General features: G+C 29.9%; 1 protein-coding gene across 4 annotated transcripts in view; it reads right to left on the bottom strand.

Moving 5' to 3' along the window:
- Nucleotides 1–15,363, bottom strand: part of LOC105205193 (myosin-IIIb) — a 32,400-nt gene extending 17,037 nt beyond the window's left edge. For 2 of the 4 annotated variants that reach the window (XM_026130662.2, XM_039451152.1), the window contains exon 1: nucleotides 15,013–15,359. The gene's annotated coding sequence lies outside the window, so the exon portion shown is untranslated. Of the gene's footprint in view, nucleotides 1–15,012 lie in introns of all 4 variants that reach the window. The other 2 variants (XM_026130664.2, XM_039451153.1) reach the window with 2 other exon arrangements.
- Between the last annotated feature and the right edge of the window lie 2,260 nt (nucleotides 15,364–17,623).

Raw genomic sequence — 17,623 nt, 5'->3', positions numbered from 1 at the left:
GAATTTTACGAACATTTCTAACAGTGTACACAAAATAATGCGTGCAACCGCAAACACGCGTTTATCGAATTAAGATATGTTAAACGATTATTTCTACTTCGTATTAACAAGATTTCTGCATCGTTGATTTGGATAATTAGGAAGTTTCAATTTGTTAAATTGTATACATTGTATAAATAATTAAATTTCTTGAAAACATATAGTAATGGCGTTCTTGTTAAGTAAACAACATTTTCTTTTCTAATATTGAAAGTTTTAAAAAAGCGTATCGACTAAAATCATAAAATAACATATAATTTTGTAGATGTTAATATTTGAAGCGAAAGTAGTGAAATCTAGCAGTTATTTTAGCGATCCAAGAACCAATAATTTTATTATTCCATGAACTGAATTATTTTTAATATAATATATATTTTACGAGAATATTTAGTTTTACTAAAGAAAGTTTTACTAAATAAACGCAGTGTATTAATTTAATATATATTGTATTTAATATTTTTTCTAAGATCTTGCGTAAATAATTACTCAAACATTTTTTGCACTAATTAATTCCTCAATTTCTATAAGTTTTGTTTGCTAGAAACTAGAAACTTTTTGAAGGATAAAAAAATACAATAACAATTAAAAGCTAAAATAGATTTAGTTACTACTACTACTAATTACTTTTGTAATTTATGATGATCAGTCATGCTCGTTTTCGCGTGCATTTTTCACGATGCTTCTTTGTCTATCCATTTCACAGATCGATGCCCTCTACTGCGGACATTTTACTGCAATTTCTACGAAAGCATTGTCATTCAGCGTTGATTGCTGAAAGGTGCTCATCGCGCTGAAAACTATTCGCGAGACATTTCACTGCGAAGATACGCGATCGCGTTTCAATCTCACGGTTCGATACCTTTGGCAAAGGTATCAATTGCTCAGCAATAACCAATCGTATACTCTCGATCACGTGCTTGCCAAGAGTATTAGAGCGAAGAAACCTGACGTGAAATCGGTTTAAGGGTTTAGCTGCAAAGTAATGTCCCACTGCCTTAGACAATACTTATGACTGAAAGATGCCATATGATGAGGCTAAGAATGCAACAATTTTTTATAAAATTTAAATGAAAGTTTTGTTGTTTAATTGCGTGATGGAAACACATAATGGAAAAAAAGATTTGTTAATACAGTTAGGAAATTCACTGATTTAGTAGATTTATAGCCGAAATATACGGACAACTAATTTTTTATGTTAAAGTAACAAAATTGTATTTGAATAAAATTAGCGATTATAACTAATCATATTTGTTATAACAGCACAGTAAATTTCTTAATTTAACAAAATAACTTTTTGCGAAAATTAATCAAACATATGGATTTAAATTTTTAGCAAAACGTATTAAGTAAGATGGTGCATACTTTATATATTTTATAACTCTGTTAAGAAACATATATTTTTATTATTTAATAATTTTTATGAGTTAAAAGGAAAAAAATATCGGATAAAAAAATAATATTTTTAAACAAAAAAATTAGAATCTTTTAAATACTATTATTATCTAAACGATTATAGTGTGTTCTTTAAATGACTATTATAATATTGAAATAAAAATAAAATTTTGCTGAAATTTAAGATTACCAAATTCTTAAAAAAAATTAAATTATATATAAGCACGATTATCACTATTTTCAGATTCACTGTTTTATATACAGAATTTCTTATTTATACAGTCACGAAAATTGTCTGGATACAGAATATTAGTAGTTGTACAGAATATTAGTTTATGTTATAAAATTAAATACTATAATTAAAAAAAAACTGGATTAAAAGATAAAAACCGTTGCCAATGATACGTTTTCATCAAAAGTATACTTATTCAAACTGAAAAGATTTATTAATATATTATTAATAAAATCAGATCAAAAGATGTATTAATAAAGTTACATGATATTGGAAGTTTATTCATTTTCTAGTGTAAAAAAATCTTCGAAAAAATTAATTCAGATATATCAAAAGGTTTCACCCTTTAAAATAAACTCAGGAAGATTATTTAAAAATTTTTTTTCACAAAGTTCAAGTATCGACTTCAGCAAAAATTGAGTGAGCAATCCAGAGCAAAATTAAAGAATTACCTACGGTCACTTTCCAAAAGAGAATGTAACATCGACAAAAATGATAAATCATAACAAAATTTTTTAAAAAGCATTTACGCGGAAAATGTTACAAATTTTGCAAGTTTAATGGATGCGAATTAAAAATTGTATACAAATGCAGTTTATAGCGTTTGAAAGCGTGAACCTTTACTTTAAATTTGCATACTTGTTGAACGTTGTACGATTTTTATTTACCGAAATATTCAACATTGAAGCAAAAGAAACCATTGTTGCTTCAGTGTTGAATAACTCTGTGATAAAAAATTGTACATCGCTCAACAAATACGCAAATTAAAGGTAAAGATTTATGCTTTTGTATGCTGTAATGTAAATCACATTTGCGTGCGATTTTTATTTTACGTCGTGGAACTTTACAAAGTTTGTACAAAATTTTGACGTTTGACAGATTTCTTTACAAAATTTGCAAAGCTTCACGGCATAAAATAAAAATCTCACAGAAATGCGGTTTACAGTATTCAAAAATGTGAATTTTTACCTTTAATTTGCGTACTTGTTGAGCATTGTTAAAGTTAGAAATTAAATCATTTGAAATTAACTAAGTTAAATTAAAAATTATTAATTTTATTATTTAACTTTTAATTTTTTAATTACCCAATCCTGCAAATGAGTTACGATAGTTTGTAATGTTGTGCGATGCAAGTAGGTTTTTCTAAAAGTCGTTGACAGACGTTAACAAACGCGCAGGTAGAGAGACTCCCCGCATGAACCGAAACGCACGTGCAAGCCGTCGGTTAAAGTCCCACCGCGCAAGGTCAACGTCCCGTAAGATAGACGCCACGCCACGTGCCATCTCGGCCTCCCCACTCCGCCGGCTGCTCGGTTATTCACCTTACGCGAGACCCCCGAGGCGCACGTGTGCGCTGTCTCGGCCCATTGATGATACACGATTAAGTTTGAGCTATATAGCGAAGCAAATATTTTATACAATTTATCTATTTAAAGTATTTGTCCGTTGAAAATATTTACATAAATTGGAGCAATAAGCAGTAGAAATCACTGTTTTGTCGTGATGTTTGTCAATGATAATTATATAATCAATCTTAATTGTATGTTACAGATATTCCTCGGTGTGCGAATCAAGTAGAGGAAACCAACGTCTATCGTCGCCGAATTATTATGAAAGATATGAACCGCAGCCGGTTCGTCGCGTCGCGCGTTTTTTTTTCCAAGAGTGCCGTTTAAGTATTGGACTAATGAACTTTTCATAATTCCCATTCGATAGAATCCTAATTCGAGGGCCGAGAATCGCACCCTTGCTGCTTGGCAGTGAATATTCTTACTGGGGCGTTGCGTATGATGGGCGTGCGCGCCGCATCGCGACGTTCCATGCCGAGTGCCCGTGCACGAGGTAATGCCGGGCCGCATGTACGACATGTTCGTGTGTATGTTGCGCGGTTGTCTGGTTGTGTGAGTTTACACGCTTTGTCTCCGGCGATCGGTTCGGTCCTAAGCGGTTAGAGTTCGGATCTGTTGCCTTGGATTCGCGTGGTTCTCTTGCTCTCGTCCACCATCCTAAGGCTTTCTTAGATTCTTGATACTCTTTTTGGATTCTTTGGATCTGGGGTTCGAGCTGGGTGAATCGCGTTTAATCTGACTTGGTCAGAACTTGGCCTTGTAGGTTAAGCTTGTGACGACAGGCTGGCTCTCATTTCCTGATTCGTCTAAAATGTTAGACGTCGGCAATGAGTACCTTCTTCTCTCGTCCTGCCGGAGTGTCTTGTCGACGCCGCTTGGATATAAGATCCAGTGGGACTGATCTTGATGATCCGTTGGCTGGGCGTATGAACGAGTCAATTTTAGATGTGATTTTTGTGAGACAAGAGGCTTCGGATTTAATGCCATTGATTTTGTTTTCTTCCGCGTGGGACTTACCCTTGTTCGGGGGTGGGTACGCGTGCGTTCTACTTGCCGACTCGGGGTGCTGAATCCACGGGAATCCCTATGAATGGGAACTCATATCATGGGTTTTATAAACCCGAAGTGCCGTAGTGTCGCGCGAAAAACTTTATAAATAATATGTCCACGCGTGCAAATTTAGTATTACTCGCGAGTGTTCCGCGTGTGCAACAAATGGAAGAGGATAACCTTGAAGACACTGAGAGGAGGAGGAGGCCTGGGAGAGGTATCAGGCCCCAGCGGAGCAACCTTGGGGTAAATTTTTTATTTATAGATTTAATAATCTTTCTCTCTTTTATTTGATCTTATCGCAATAAATTTAAAAAAAAACTACTTAAAGGAAGAAAATTATTATAAAATTGTATACACACCCAGAGAAAAGTTACGTAAGTTGATGAAATTGTTTGTTTAACTTGATTACTTTAAGTGAAAGTGAAAATACCTTTAAGGAAAATAAAAAATTATTGGGTTTCAAGAAATGACGTTATCAATCTTTTTTAAAGTAAACATATTTATCCAAATAATTGGTTTAATTTTAATAAACAATTATTTAATTCAAAGAAAGTACTGATAGAAATGTATGACATAATTTAGTTATTATGTTTTAAAAATATATTTTTTTTATTAAAAAAAAATTGCTTTGCACAATTAAACCATTTCTTTAATCCTAATAAAAGGAACAATCAAAAAATTTTTTCGAGTCAAAGAAACTTTTCTTTAACCCTACAGTTAGGGGTAGGCAGTACACGAATTTCTTCATGTCAAAGAAATATATTGTATTTTTACTCAAAGAAATCTTTCTCTGGGTGTATGAGAAATAACCCAGACTTTTGAACTTTTATTAATTTTGAGCGCAGTTTTAATTTTTAAATCTTATGTTTGTGTGTTACAGTATCACCGCAGCTTCGTGGCTGAATAACTCCGCTCGTTGCACATCGGGTCGGTGAGTGAGAAATTTACTTGTATTTTTGTATGTTTTATCCTTTACCATTTCTTTAATACTGCGTTATGAAATTATCAGTAAATCTTTTATATTTTCTATAGAGAGAGAGAGAGAGAGAGAGAGAGAGAGATTATTTTATATAAATTGTAATACATCGCTGCGCGATTCATAACATTGACAAATTAATTTAACTCACAATGATTTCGTTAATATTAAGAGTAAGAAACTGAAATTACAACACAATATTAATATAACATAAAGATAGATAATAGAATGTTTGCAAGTAAGTTCAATTCTCCTTATCTCTATTCTTTTTATTTTTTTGGCTTGCGTCGTAAATCATCGCGCGACGTAAATACTGAAGTTACCCTATGAAGTTTTCTACGTTAAAATAATGAATCATTTGTTATAATAACATACTTAGCGAATTGTAATACAGCAAAATAATTTTTTGTGAAAATTAATTAAATATATGGTTTAAAATTTTTCACAAAACGTACTAATTGAAATGATGTGTACTTTTGTCGATGTAACAAAGAAAACTTATTACATTAGCACAATTTTCTTATTGTAGCAAAGAATTAGTTGCTCTAAATAATTTATACATTGTTTCCAGACATAATGTCTTTGTTGAACTATCAAATCTGTATAGTTATAAATATTCAACATGTAAAATAAGTAAGCTATTATAACTGTACTGAATCATTCAATCTATTTTTTATCTCTGTATTTTTGATGAAAATCCAAGTGAAAATCCATGGCAAGTATTTTCATTTTTAGTGAATTTTCTCTAAAAAATGATATAATTGTGATTTTATATCATAAATTATGTTCTGTACATAAACAATTAATTTTGTGATTGTATATGAAAAATTATTGTTAAATCAAATATAATAGGTTTAACTTGATACTAATGTTGATTTTTCTATGTACATGCTTTGCAATAATTCAGTATATTTTAGTAAGAGAAAAAGAAAGTGAGAGAGAGAGAGAGAGAGAGAGAGAGAGAGAGAGAGAGAGAATAATGGATTATAATAGATTTATTTTATTTATTTATTTATTTATTTATTTATTTGAAAAAATAGAAATAAAATTTTCAAAAATGTGTTGTGCAATGAAAAATTATTCTCAAGCCGAAATGTTTTTTTACTTTGTAATAATTTAACGTGGAGTGGGATCTGTAAATAGAAACGTAGTAATATGCGTAGTAGTATGCAGTTTTTATTACTGCATTTCAGCGACTATCGATGATAGTCATTATAATTCTGAGAGGTTCTATGAAAACAATGCTTGCTCTTGTTTATCCACGATGAAATAATTACTTGAAAGCAAGGAGTGTTGTGGGGACGACTTCTCATTTTCACTTTGCGACGTTTATGTCGCCATTTAGTTCTGTTCTCACTTTTTACACTACAAATTATCTATTGTGCGTTTCAAATCGTTACACCGCCAAAGGAATACTGGATTTGTTACGATGTTTTCAGTGAGAAATTACAACTCAATCATCATATTAAACTTGGGTAAAAAATTCACGTTATCTTAATCTTATGGGTGTTACGATAACGTATCACGTCAATTAATTTGATAAATTAATATATCCGATAAGAAGCATAAAGCGGGAAAATGTCGAGTATACTTGGAAGGTTAAGCATTCGTAGTTCCGCTTTCGTGATTCGCATTAATACCTCGCCAATAAATCGTTCGGCTGATAGTGCGCCGTCGGAGAAAGACGAGGAGAAAAAACACGAGAGAAAAATGAAGAAAATGAGAGAGGCGAATTTTTACTCACGCCGCGCGCCGTAATTTCTCCGGTTTGCTTTTAACGCGATCGTATGTCATACTGTTTGGTACGCAAAAGGACGGGGGGTTTTTCCCGATTGTACATACGTTGCCAGCCGCGGTTCCGCTGGTTTAATCTTTTCAGCGTGACGACGTAACGGTACAGTGCGTGCCATCAATGACTACGCAGCGTCGACCGACGCTCCCGCGTAACGTCACGTATACGGGATTGCGCGCGCAAGTTGTCACCAAAATCGTGCTCAGAATCATGTGTTAAAAATATATTATACCTGTAAATATATATTTTGTAAATATATATTTTCAAAATAATGAAAAAGTGATTTAAAAGTTACTTATTGTTCTACATTGCATTCGAAAGTAATCCTGGGGAAAATTTTTCTCAAATCAAATTTTTTTATGTCAATTTTGTAATTTATAAAATAACTTATTTTATAAGTATCACAAGTATTTAGACATTACAATTTTGATATTATAAAATTTGGTTGGTAAATGAAAAAGAAACGAATTTAAGATTAATCGTAATATAGTAAGTTTTCGTGAAAATGTTCGAACATAGAGACATGGTCATTGAGACATTTATCTTAAATGAAAGTACGTTGCATGAATTTTTTGACATTTTAATTGAAACGTCGGACTAAAGAATCGAAACTTCGGTTTGCTTTTATAGAAATTAGATCGCCTAGAATACTTTATAGTACTTATTTAACGAGCCATCGCCGGGAAAATTTGTTAAAGGAGGTGAATGGCAAGATAGATGAGTGCAGTTTCTTTTAACGATCGAAATTTTCAAACGAACCACGAAGCGTCGCTCTATTAACTATGCGTTCGTCATCGTTAAAACCTCCGGTGGTGAGAAAATTGAATTGTGAGCAGAGGAGTTGGCGCGACTTGCGACGGAATGTTTTGCGCCACGAGAAAGAGTTGTGTAACGCGATATACTCGTATAGCGAACCGTGGAAGTAATTGCCGTCTATTCTATAAGCCAAAACACGGTACGTGTAATCCAACTTCTTTGTATGTAAATGAAGTAGCAGTATTTGCGACACAAAGCTACGCTGCCTACCTACAGAAAAGTTGCTCGAAGAAAAAGATATACTTGTAACATCAAGATACGAGTATGTACACGAAAGTACGAGTATAATCGACATTTAAGTGCTTCACTGAGCGACGCTGTTGGAGAATGAGAGCAAGAATGGAAGAACACGCTTATAAGCATTGCCACCTTATAATGTTATTTGTCAGTCACCTTCACGCTTTGATTATATGAAAGAGGAAGTAAGATGTGCGTTTTATTTCGTTTTGCTATAAAACATAATGTGAGAACTTTTTTTTATTAAGTTATTATTGTAAGTGAGACACATACAGCTTGGATCAAAAGTAGTAGGCACTCGCAATTTACAAAGTGTATTTAAGTTTAGAAGTTTTTTAATTTTTTTTCTCGGGAATTAAAGCGGATAGATAGAAACGTTCCACGCGTTATTCGACGCAGTTATTTGTGAAGGATAAGTAAAAAGATAGACAGTATTATTTGGCTCATAGAGCATTTATGGGACTGCTTGAAGTTGGAGCGTTTTCAGTACTAAAAATGAAAAATTATGTTCTCAGAAAACCGTACTACAAATGTTCTATAAGTCGGACGAGGTTGCTAATTTTTTTACTTGCCCTCAATCAATGTCTGTGACTTTTAAAACGCGTTGAATGTTTTTATATCTGCTCCCATTCCTGAGAAAAACGTTAGGAGATTTTACAACTTTTAAATTTTGTAAATTGAGAGTGTCTAATGCTTCTGGCCAAGGCTGTATATATTTTATATTTAGAGAGTAAAGTGGGAAATAAACTTGGAAAAAATAGTCGTGGAATTAAAAATTGAATTAGAATTTTTTAATAAAATTTATTATGTCGCTAGGAGTTTGTACTCGAAGATTTTTGTTTTATAATAAATTTTGTACGAAGAAATTGTGATACATTCGTATATGAAATTTTATTCTTTACGGTCGTAAATGCAGTTAGTATTGTCGCTTTGAAAACGGCACCATTTGAAGCATGGAATGATACACTAAAAAGTGTGACTCTCACTTGACATACAATAGACGTCAAGACGGACAAAGACAGGATATTTTCATGTCAGGGAAAACCGGCGTTGAGGGCAAGAAGAGTGTGGGAGTAATTAGTTTTAGAAGAAAGTTAAACGATATCTACGGAGGGGGCAGAGGTAGCAATCATCAAGAATATTCAGAGCCGAACGGCCATGTCATAGATTATTGACTTCAGTTTTTTCCCTCGTGCTTTACATCTTTCTCCTATCGTTTATTAAAATGTGTGTTAATATTTTGCAAAAATTATAATCCTGATTTCTCGAGCTTTTGACATCAAAACCATATATATTTTTTATTTAAATAAATTTTAATTGTTGACGATAGAAATACGAATCTTAATAACATAAAAGTACAACTGCAAATTCGTGTGTAAAAAATGTCTCATTCATATGTGTTATTTTGTTTTTTGCTTAAAAATAACACACATATAAGCATAAACTGCATTGTTTTGATCCAAGCAGAAAATTGCCACAAAATTGTTGTATTTTTAAATTTAGTATGGAACAATCTGCAATTTTTTTATTATTTTAAAAATAAATTTATGATACATTTTTAAATTAATTGCGAAAAGTCTACAATTTTATGAAAAACAACTGCAAATCCAAGTGTGTAAAAAACGTCTTATTTATGTATGTTATTTAGTTTTTTACTTAAAAATAATACACTTATACTGCTAAGAGATCTCTTTATGCATTATAAATATGTTATTTCTATACGGAAAATTAAACAACACATATGAATGAGACGTTTTTTTACACAATTAGATTTGAACAGTGTAGCCTTTGTTTGTTTTTTGTACAGCTGTAGACTTATTGTAATTAATTTAAGAATGTAATACATTTATTTTTAAAATAATGAAAAAAATTACAGATTGTTCTATATCAAATTTGAAAATACAAAAATTTGGCAGTTATTTTCCGACTGGATTAAAATTATTTAAAAAAGAAATAGAAATGTGTTTTAATGAAAATGTATTAAAAAATAATTTTAAAAAGTGACAAAAACGGCCACACCTATTAAAAACAGATTTTTGTGCTCGATAATTTTCTAAGTGAATTTACAAACATTTATAAGATTCCCCAAACTGCGCGCTGCATACTTGCCGGACTTAAAACACAGTTTTTTAAGGAGAACCAAGAATTGTAATATCACAAATTAAATTCCTAATTAATTTAATAATATTAATGCTTACAAGCATCTCTACTATCCTTTATCCGAAAAAATTAAAGAATTTATTACGAGAAATATTACCTAAATCTCCCAGCATTCCGTGCGCGTGTTCTAAACAGTTTGATGATTGAGGCACTTTAAAATTTATTTATTTATTCACAGAACAATTAAGCTGACAATTGCAATGAAATTATGTATAAATTATCTTGAATACTTAAACAACTTTTTATTACTATTATTTTTTTATTACTTACTTGAAAGAGTTAAAAATTTGATCATTATATTTTGAATTGTAAGATTACAACAATAAAAAATAATGCAAATAAAAATATGTTGATTAATAAAAATAAAATCTTACAAACACAACTTTTATACATATATATAATTTATTTAAAGTATAAACATTAATATATTTGTAAAAATTGTAATTGCATTTTCGAAAAAACAGAATTATTTTTATATAGAAATTTTTATATTTATTTATCTTAAATTTTCTATCTTTTTTATGACGTTTTGCATAACATTAAACTCGCATTTAAGAAAATATTTTGTAAAATTGGTGATATCTCGGCAGCGAAATCAATCTTGTCGAGGAAATGGAAATGCACTTCCCGAGTGCAACGGTGCGCGAGAAAAAAGTCATGTAACAGTATCCGCTGTTACATTGTACCGTACTGAATACTATTATTTTTACGATGCGTTTGTGCTCCTCCTTTCATAACTCATGTAGGGAAAGTAACAAAAAATCTTATATGGAAGTTCACATGCAGTTAAACAAGAAACAATAACATTGAGATAAAAAGCGTATAATACGATAGTTTACGTCAGAAAAAAAATGCGACGGAGAATGAAGAAAATTCAGAATACAACTAAGAATAATTACTTCTTGCATGATCATCTGACGAAATCATTTCTTACCGTTAAAACAAAAAGAAAATGGTGTTTTTTTTTTCATGCTTCCAGTGATGCAATTATTTTCTTACAATTACTATTTCATAAATCTCTTTTTAATAATGCGCTTTTTGCCTAAAAAAAAACATCTTGTATGGACCTAAGTATATATTATTAAATTTGAATTTGGAAACTGTTAGACCGAGAATATAAAATCGACAGGAAATATCATCAAAATGTGATGTTTAGTTTATTCAATTCCATGTTTCTCCAAAAATATTTTTAAACTTAATTTACATGTAGTTTTATTATATTTGTATTTCTTTTATTAATTTAAAATATAATATAAAAGCAGGCTAAATAAAAGAGCAAAAATGATGGTTTAAGTTTATTTATTTATAATAGGTATCAGGACGCGGAATGTTTTAATTTCGCTAACCGCTTATTAATCGAATTTTAAGCGCAAAATTTATATAAATTATAAACAAAGGTCAATAGGTTATTATTCATAGATATTTTATACAAATATTATCTCATAATACAGTAATTATTAATGAGCGATGAAACATAAATTTTGTACAATATTAATAAATATATTATTTATTTTTATTGTATAAAATTTTTATTTATCATTAAAAATTATTATATTATGAGAGTATACAAGATAATATTTGTATGAAATATCCATGAAATGTTAACTTTATTTATTATTTTTATAATCTATATGGATGTACAAGTTTTTCGCACTTGAAATTCGTTTAATAGACGGTTAGTGAGGACCAAGTGAAGTCGAAACGTTCGTCGCGTTGTAATGCCTATAAATATATAATGTTAAATCTCATCATTTTTTGCTCATTTATTTAATCTGTTTCTATATTATAGTTTATATTTGAAAAATACAAGCGGCTTTCACACTTGTTTTTATTAATTTTTTTTTTTTTATCATGAGATCTCAAGATCACTGTAATTATGAATAAAGCTAAGTAATGAGATATACAAATTTTTAAAAAATATAAATTATCTTTATTCCAATGGAAAAGCAATAATTATAATAGATTCTGCAAGGATAGCAATAATTATAGATTTAGACGTACTACGTCGGATATTGCTTCCTCGAAAGTTGCTCACATAACTCGCATGTAACAGATATTTGATTAGCCGTGTTACCGGCGCTACGCGAGGATATGTTTGGTGCGTCTCGCTCGGTTCATTTAATTATCTACCTATATGTACCCTATAATCTTGATTATGCGTGTAATTTTGCGAATACGCACTTGTGAAAGTAGGAAAATTTCGATCGCATCGTGAAATTAAAGGCCTATCGTTCGAAGAATGTATCATTAAAATTGAACCTGTTAGGACGGGATATTTTATGCACGTGTACAATAACAGGTAAATTAGTGCGAATAGGTATAGGAATTCCAGATAGATTGATAGACGACCTTCAAGAATTACGCAACAGATGCGAATGACGGTAGCGTTGGTAGACTGATGAGCAGACGAAGAGAATGAATATATGTTGCTCTTGGGCGTGTCGGAAGATCCTCTCTCGTGATTTACGAAACTCGCGTGACCACCGTTCATGTAACTGGTTTTCATCGGTTATCACCATCTACGTGGATATATTGATGTTACTGTATGCGGCAAGTTGCCGAGAAAGTTTTCGAGCGTTGCGATGCCCTTCGCCGTGAGCAGTCTTACGTTCCAAAAAAGTGCCCGTGACTTTCCTCGCGCGTTGAATTCAAGGTGCAAGGTGCTCGGCAAGGTGCGTTCTGTTTATGAGGTCGTAGTCTAATTTCTCCAAATTACAACCCGTCATAATACATAAATTTGATTTACAAAAAATAAATGATTAAGTGTTTTTATGATAATGATTCTTAGATTTCCGTTTCGTTATCTTATTAGCGCTAAAAATATTTTTTCGTTGCTATCAGTTATTGTAGAAAATGTTGACAATATCTTGATAAAAATCCCTGATAAGATTCTGAATTGGCAGTTCTTTCTTCGTTAGATATAGTCAATATAATGTCAAATCGCGTTTCCCACGGCTGATTATTCACTTTATATTAAAATATATTTACAATTTAGATTACAAATTTTTTAATATTCATGTAATGGACCTGGAAATGCATAAGATTTTTTGCATTAACATCTATATTACTTTAACATTATTATTTCTTCATTATGAAGTTTCTTTCTGGTATATAGACGTTCTTTTATATTATTTAATTACATAAATGTAATTTATAAATGTTGTATTAAAACTTGCAGTATAAAGTGAAGCAGTAATATACGCAAAATATAATGTTGTCGTGTATAATTTAACAATAATTGTGCATAGTATGTAAATCGCGATATAATTAGTATATTACTGAAAATAGATGACATGCATACTGCTGGGAGATAACAAATGATCCAATTAATTTGATAACTAACTTGTACGATACACGTGTTCATTGTTTATGTACGCTGAGAATAAAAAATGCAATAGAATTAACTTTAAATCTTCGTACTAGCTTTATCTTTATGCAAATTGCTATTCGTAAAAGGAATAAATGTATAATTTAAACGAATATACAGGGTGGGGCATTTAAAGCAAGTTATTATCTCTAATACTACGTTTTAAGCAAAAGTGTGTTTTCGTAGAATTAATATCAATTGATTTATCTGAATAAATTAATATCAACTGATTCATCTCATTATTTTGTAGATAAGAGTTATTATATTATAGTACATTTATCCAAAATTATATTTTATGTCAAAATATGTTAGAATAAAGTATGAAATACTTTAGTCTAATAAATTATTCAACAACTCTGTCTTAATACTTTTATATACAAAATAATTAGAGAAATTATTTTACACAAAGAAATTATATGATTTTATTAAAATAGCGATAATCTTTATATAACCTTAAAAACCGATTTAAAAAAAATAATTTTATTATTTGTTTCTCTTCAGGTAACTTTTGTTTGAAATATTTTTGCTATATTTTTTACTTAATCTATAGGTAGTAGTTTATACCAATTTAAATGTCTCACCATGTATATTTACGATATGATGAATTTCTACAGAATATGTCATATAACTCGCAATTTTAATTTCTCAATGATGGATTTTCTGATGAATTTGGTGTTGATTTATTCTGATGAAGATATTGAGGGAGAGTATATATTACTTATCGGAACTTTTTCAATCGCATATAATTTGAAAACTATGAACATACTTTGTACACATAGCATACTTACTAGCCTGTATATATAAACTTTACTTGTATTTATACAAGTAAAATATATAAAATATTTACCGAGATTATTGAGAATAACGAGTGTTGTCTAATTCAGTATTTGCTAGTAACTAGTTAAAAGATAAAAGTTAAATAATAAAGTTAAAGAATTAATAAAACTTATAACTTAATTCAGTTAATTTTACATAACTTAATTTTTAACTTTTTCAAACAAATAAACTTTAATTCATTATGTTTTTCTTAAGTTACAAATTTATTTATGTAAAAGAAAAAAGTTATAAAAGAAAAAAATACATTTTACCATAAAAACAATATTTCCTTGTTATTTTATATAAATTTAATTTACAAATAAAGTATTAAATTTGTTTGATGATTTATATTATAATTGTTTTGATTATATATATATACATATATATATATATATATATATATATCGTATATATTATATAATTGTTTGAATAATCTAACTAATAAATTAATATGAATAATACTTTTCAAAATTAACTTTTAATGTAATTTAATCTTAATGTAACTTTTAAAGTAATTAAAAGTTACATGAAGATTAAGAGGTTACATTTGCATTAAAAGTAATTAAATTAATTTTATATGCCATTAACTCTCTTTAACTTAATAAAAAGTATATTAACTTAACCAACTCTGATTATATTATTATATATTATATTACTAATAAGAATTACCTCATTTATGTGTTTACTACATAAATTAACACTGTATATTAAATGACTTTCTGATTAACATTTAAAATCTCAGAAATACACAACATGCTTAGAAATGTGGTTGACATTACTCACGGGTTCCAATGATACAGTCTCTAATAAAAAAGACAGGGCTGTTCAGTCAGCTGTTACGAGAGCACGAAAAATGCACACGCAGGGAATTGTCGCGACGCAATAATGGTAAATAGTTAAAGTTATAAATTCACTTGCGTCAAGTGCACGGGAATAGTCGCGTTGGAATCGGCAATCTCACCACGGTCTTTCGCGACGACCGACTGTTTCACCAGCTGATTGTAAAATGCTGTGGAACAGTATGAACTGGCGTGGAGCGCGGCTGCACGAGTGCCCGGCGTCTTCAACGTGACGCCGGTCGCGTTCGAAGGAAACCGCGTTGGCAATCCCTCTCCAGTTCGCTTCGTCGTAGGTCTTCGTCCGCTTCGCGCTTCTTCTCTCTTCCGGGAGTGGTAGTTGGATTATTTCTCATCGCAAACCTCCTCACGGCCAACAGTCGCGCGGCAAGTCCCGGTCGAATCGATTCACTGAAGTCATTACAATTCATTGCTTCTTTATAGTGATTTACCTTTAAGGCTATATGTGTTTTACAGTTCAAAGTATTATCAAAAATTTTTTAATTTTATAGATTACTCTATTATTACATTTGAGTATTTGTAAATGTTAAGTACAATTCACTTATTGGTTTAAAAATTATTAAATTTTTTATTTACTCTTGATTTTTATGTAAAATCACGTTTTGTAGCACTTATTTACAGATTTGATGAGAAAGTAATGTTACGAATAAAATCAAATTTTTACATATTTACATAATAAAACTTTAATAAATATTTGTGTAAAAATTTACTTGAATCGACTCATTCGTTAAAAATTACCTAAAACTACAGAAAAATAGGATAATTTTGGCTGTATGAGTTATTATAAGCAAAATTTTCTATTATTTTCTTTTTTACAGCTGTTTCAGGCCCAAAATTATTTTATTGTTTGTTTAATTAAGAAAAAAGGATAAAGGAAAAGCTTGCAATTTCTAATAGGTGTCTAATAGGTCTAAAAGGTAGCTGGAAGCCTTAAAACATTCTTAATATACTGTTAAATGAGTTACTATTCAAAATTTAACTTTTATGTACGCAAAGTTTTCCTGATTGTATTTTCTTTTGTTTGACAGCCGGAAAGCCGTATATAAAAATAGGATTAGAAATGCGTGTGTATATAGCGAGAGAATGATCGAAAGTTTCTGATTTAAAGTTGATGTTCGCGCTAAGTCTATTGGCCATTAAATAACTGGAAGTGCGAAAAAATAACGTATAAAAATATCTTCAAAGAGGATCACAGAACTGATCGCATAACGTTCATTAATCATTAAGGAAAGTGTTGCCTGACTGATTAGGTAGCGTTCGCATAATACAACTAACAACGGTCTCTGTATTCATTCTCACTTCGATTTGTACTTCCCTCATCATCTTGTCTTTCAGTACATATATCATAAATGCTCGTTACGATCGCATTGGTCGATCCTAAGATTAGCTTTCACTCGTCTATTACTTTTTACGTTAAGATTTTATTACAATCAGCATCGGATCAATACATACAGATTGTAAGATTAAATAATAGTATATTGAAAATATATTACTCCTAAATATTTTTACTTTTAATGTGTGTATATGTGATATTTATACTTCAATAAACTATAAAAATATAAAAGTGTATAACATTCTATTTTTATTAACGATATATTTTTTATAGTTTATTTACTCTAATTGTTATTATTTTTATTGTTATAATACTATTATTTAAAAAATAATGACAAAATTCTTGATTTTTTTGTAATAATACTTTAAGCATTTAAGATAATTTATGTAAAATTTTTTTGCAATTCTGAACTTTGTTGTACTATAAATATAAATAAATTTTGCTTATTTACAGAACAACTAATGTTTGTATTGCAATGAAACTTTGCATAAATTATCTTAAATGCCTTCAATGCCTTCATCTTCAATATCTTTTCTCTTCATACCTCAACTAGAAAATTCCAGAATCATTTTTTTTATATGAATTTATTACAAAAAGTTATAATTTTTTTGAAGTTTTTTTACTCTATTCTCAAAATAATGACAAAATTATGAAAAAAAAAAAAAAAAATTGTGAAGATACAGATTGTTCTATATTGCGTTAGAAAGTAATAAGATTTCACGTTGACTAAAAATACTTTTATTTATTAATAGAAAAATTTATAATAATTATTATATGCTTAAAACAAAGCTTAGTTAATAAAAAGTAGCTAAAAGATAATAAGAATATAATATATATTGTAGTTTTGAAGATATTCGGCAAAAACCGAACCGCTTCGGTGAAATGCATACTCCGTTTTCGTCAACCTTCGGTTGACAGCAGTCAATTGCCAAATGTGAGTTTGGCCTTTTTTACAATAGTGGCTCTCATATAGAGTTTATTAATGTATATGGCAATTTTGGCCCTTTTAGCACCAAGGTACAGATTTATATTCTTAACCTATAATTAGATTGAATGATTGTTTTGCTTATTTTTTAATTTTTATCTTTCCTTTGTATTTTTACGATGTCGCTCCATTCTTATGTTCTCAATGTTGTTATTCAATTTAAAAAAAATGTTACATTTAATTGTGTGATGCGGACAACTAATATTTTATTGTGTAATA

This window comes from Solenopsis invicta, chromosome 6 (genome assembly GCF_016802725.1).
Source record: "Solenopsis invicta isolate M01_SB chromosome 6, UNIL_Sinv_3.0, whole genome shotgun sequence".
Taxonomy (NCBI): Eukaryota; Metazoa; Arthropoda; class Insecta; order Hymenoptera; family Formicidae; genus Solenopsis; species Solenopsis invicta.
The sequence above is the reverse complement of the archived record's forward strand: the minus strand, read 5'-3'. Positions and strand labels throughout refer to the sequence as shown.